Genomic DNA, 4,453 nt, shown 5'->3' on the forward strand with positions numbered 1-4,453 from the left:
CGGACGCATTTGTTGATAACGCTGGCGACGAACTTGCGGCCTCCAATGGGCCAGTACCTTTGCCGTAATGCGGCAAGCAGCGCCTGCGATCCTCCATGCAAATATTTCTCATGATAATAAACAATGATCGCCTTGGTGACTGGATGATCCTTGGGCAACAGTATCGGATGCCTCGTATCGTAGTCCAAGTTTGCGTTCTGAAGCCTTCCACCCACGCGAAGTAACCCATCGGAGCCGAGTATAGGCCTAAGCGAAACCAGCTTGCTTTTCTGTGGAAACGGCTTGCCCTGGCTAAGAGATCCATACTCCTTCGCCAAGTTAACCTGTTGGATGCTCCTCAGAAGAAGTACAGTTCCAGAGTTGATCTCCTCCACCGAAAGTCGACCTTTTAACGACGGAGATTTGGCTCTGCAATTTGAAATGAATCGATAAATGTATGCAAATACGCGCTGCAACTTATCAAAAGAGTTGAGGAATTTGCAGTTTGATGAACTGTCTATGCAAACGGCCCCAATAAGAGCCACAGAACGGTGCTCTGGAAGGTCCTTTACTGAGTCTAGCAGGGACGGCCAATTTGACGAGCTTTGCAGAAGGAATGGAGGCCCGTTAGCCCAAAGGGAATGTTCCAACAATTCTCTTGGGGTACATCCTCGCGACACGACGTCTGCCGGGTTCAAGTTTGTAGGAAAGTGATGCCAAGACATGCCTTTCGTCATCTCCTGAATTTTCGCGATTCTGTTTGATACGAAAACGTTAAACTCCCTCGGAGGTTGCCGAATCCACGCCAACACAATGGACGAGTCCGACCAGCAATGAAAGGTGCAATCGAAATCGATGGCTTCCTTGGCGTTTACGATTAGCTCAGCCAATAAAAGCGCTGCGGAAAGTTCTAATCTTGGAATTGTTAAGGCCTTCAATGGAGCTACCCTTGACTTGGCACAGAGCAGATGGACTTTCGATTCTCCATTGGTCTCCGATCGCAAGTATAGACACGCTCCATAAGCTGACATGCTAGCATCGCAGAATCCATGCAACTCAACGGAAGCCCTTGGTTGCAGTACGAATCGTGGAAATTTTAAGTTCTGTACGACCGATAACTGTGAGGTCAACTCCCCCCATGACGAAAGAATGGGCTCTGGCAGTGCATCATCCCAATCCACGTTCGCACTCCATAGGGATTGCAGAAAAATCTTAGATTTTGTGATAATAGGAGTAATTAAACCGAGTGGATCATAGAATTTGGCAATCGTCGACAATGCAACCCGCTTAGTGGGTCGTTGATTGGTTGGCAGTTGAGAAAAATGATATAGGAGCTGATCAGAAGATGGATCCCAGACTAACCCCAATGCCTTGGCGACATCCGATCCATCGTGAAATTTGATTAACTGCTCCTTGTCGCATTCAGACTCTCCTTTAAGGGCTGCTGACTCATTCGAACACAATTTGCGAATTGGAAAGTGGCCTCGCGACAGTACTTCCTTCACCTGACGACGAATTTCTCTCACCTCCTCAACTGAGTCCCCACCAGATATTAAATCATCCACATAGAAATCTCTACGAACAATTTTTGCTCCAATAGGAAATGATTCCTCCTCATCGTAAGAGAGTTGATGCATGGCCCTTATAGCCAAGAAGGCAGCTGGCTTGGTTCCATAAGTCACCGTGTTCAATTTAAAATTTAAAAACTCTTCCCTGGAGCTCTCTCTCCAAACGATGCACTGCAAGAAATCATTCGGGTACGAGACACGCACGCAACGGTACATCTTGCAGATATCTCCACAAAGGGCAACTTTAAAAAATCGAAAGCGAAGCAGTATATTGAAGATTTTTTGTTGAATTGTTGGTCCTGCCAGAAGTAAGTCGTTCAGAGAGCTACCAGAAGTTGATTTAGCAGATCCATCAAAAACGACACGAAGCTTCGTACTCGTGCTCTCCTGCTTATGTACGCAATGGTGGGGCAAAAAGAATTGTGTTTCTGGCGGTTCCTTAGTTACAAGAGACATGTGACCTAGGTCGATATACTCCCTCAAAAATGCTGAATACTGAGCTTTCAGGGCTGGGTTTCTATCTAATTTAGCTTCCAAACTCTTGAAACGACGACGAGCCAAGCAATAAGAATCACCTAAAGATTCGAATCCGGAAGTGGTCAAGAGACGAACAGAGTATTGGCCGTTTCCAAGTCGAATGCAATTTTCAGTAAAAAGTTGCTCACATCGCAAGTCTTCCGGCAATAAAGATGGCTTAGACGAAGTGAAGTCCTCAATTTCCCAAAATCGCTTTACAATGGCGGAAAGTGTGTCATCGGAATGATCAGCTGGGTCCTTGATGCTGGCTTGTAAAACCGATTTATGAGTTGGCACGTTCGATGATAACCCTCCAGAGACTATCCAACAAAGCTTGGTGTTCTGAAGAGTTGGCAAAGCCCTATCCAAATGAATTTGTCCCATAGAAATTATTTCGAAAAACAACCCAGCGCCGAGTAAAAGGTCAATTCGTTGTGATTGATTGAAATTAGGGCCAGCGAGTGAAATGTTTGCGGTATCCTCCACGATGTTGCATTTATATTGAAATGGGGTTGATAATCAGTAATACTGTGAGTCACAACCGCTGTGAATGCCGCACGATAGCTTGCATCCCGTGATTGCACAAGAATATCGACAGTCTTATCAGAGATCGTGGAAGATTCTCCTATCCCAGAAATCGACGTTTGCGATCTTCTGTGATTCAAGTTTAGTTGGCTAGCTAAGCGAGAGGTTATGAAGTTTAGCTGGGAGGTCGAATCTAAAATTGCTCGGCAAGGCATAAATGCTCCAATTCTATTTCTGACGTAGATAATAGCAGTTGGAAGCAACACGTAGTCGATCGGCAAAATATTTAAGGTTTTGGGTGGAGGGCTTGGTAAATGATGATCAGGATGCGATGATGTATGCGAACATGATACTAATGCTGATGAAGTAGATGGTAATGGCTGAGAGCTCGAGGATGGGTCGCATGATGGAGATGAAAATGAGGTTGATGTTGCGGATGGGTCATGGTTCATGTGTAATAATGAATGGTGCTTCATGCGACAATACTTGCAGTGAGTCGACTTGCATTGCTGCAAACTATGCCCCTTGCGCAAACAGTTGAGGCAAAGGTGCAACTTCTTTGCTTCTCTATATCGAAGATCCGGACTCAAATTTAAAAATCGAGAACACTTTGGCAAATAATGATCCCGTGCATCGCAAAATAAGCATGTCAAATGATTTGAGTTAGTAGCAGATGCAATAAGTGTATTTTGGTTATATTTGTGCAAGTTTTTTCCCACCTGCTGGCCTGGTGTTTGAGTTACCAAGGCTTGATCCAAGTTTTCCATCATCCTGCACCTCCTTTCTCAAAAACGACTCCATAGCATCCCAGGTAGACAGCTCAGTGATTGACAAATCCTCTTCCCATTTTTCCCGCGTCCTCTGATCCAGTTTCCGAGTGACGATGTGAATTAAAAGTCCATCCAAAATTTGTTGCGTATTGGCCAGGGTTCGAATTGCTCGCAGATGCGAATTCATGCAATCGCTCAGCTCCCGAAGACCCTTCGAAGATCCCTTCTCGACACCCTTTAAACCGAATATTGCCTGAACATGTGCCTGAAAGTGTAAAACTTTATTATCAAATCGATTAACCAGCAAATTCATAGCCTTTTTAAAATTAGCATTCGAGGGTTCGAGCGAGCGTATGGTTTCCAGAGCCACGCCGCCCAAACTCGAACGCAAATATTGTAATTTTTCAATGTCGCTTAGCTCATCATCATTTCCGATGATCGTAGTGAAAGTCGCAAGAAAATCCGGCCACTCAGAGTAGGATCCATGAAAACGAGCAATTTCCAAATTTTGCAACCGAGGCTTTCTAGATCGAAAAGAAAGATCCGCATTATTAGTGATGTCAATAGATGTTGAATTTGCAGCGGTTGAAGCCGGCAATTGTGACTTGCGATGAGCCGACAAGCCTCGGCTTAGTTTCGCCTTGACATCCATGAAGACTTCAGCAAATTCAATCCGATGGTCGCTCGAGATCTCTGCAAAATCCAGTCTTTCCAACGATGTCTGCGCAGAATCAAATGCCTGGTTTAGGGAATTGATACATTCCATTCGCGCCAGCAAATCAGCTTCGTCAAACTGATTAACCGCATCAGCGTTTAAATAGCATTTCATCGAGCTCATTTGCCGCAAAATAGATTGGGCTTTGACTCGGTAGTAGTCGACGTCACTTGTGGATTCATTTTGAGCCCGAACCGAGTTTTCCGTATCAGACATTTTTCAATCACGAGAAAGGAAAAAAAATGAAATGAAAATGAAATAAAATAAAATGTCCGACCGCGTTAGAGGCACAAAACACCGTATACCCTTTACCGCGAAAACGTGAAGGTTAACAAGCGTCGCCGAGATGCAACGGAACCTTTAACTTGGTTGTTGTTGTT

The sequence above is a fragment of the Drosophila suzukii genome (assembly GCF_043229965.1).
Source record: "Drosophila suzukii chromosome 2 unlocalized genomic scaffold, CBGP_Dsuzu_IsoJpt1.0 scf_2c, whole genome shotgun sequence".
Taxonomy (NCBI): Eukaryota; Metazoa; Arthropoda; class Insecta; order Diptera; family Drosophilidae; genus Drosophila; species Drosophila suzukii.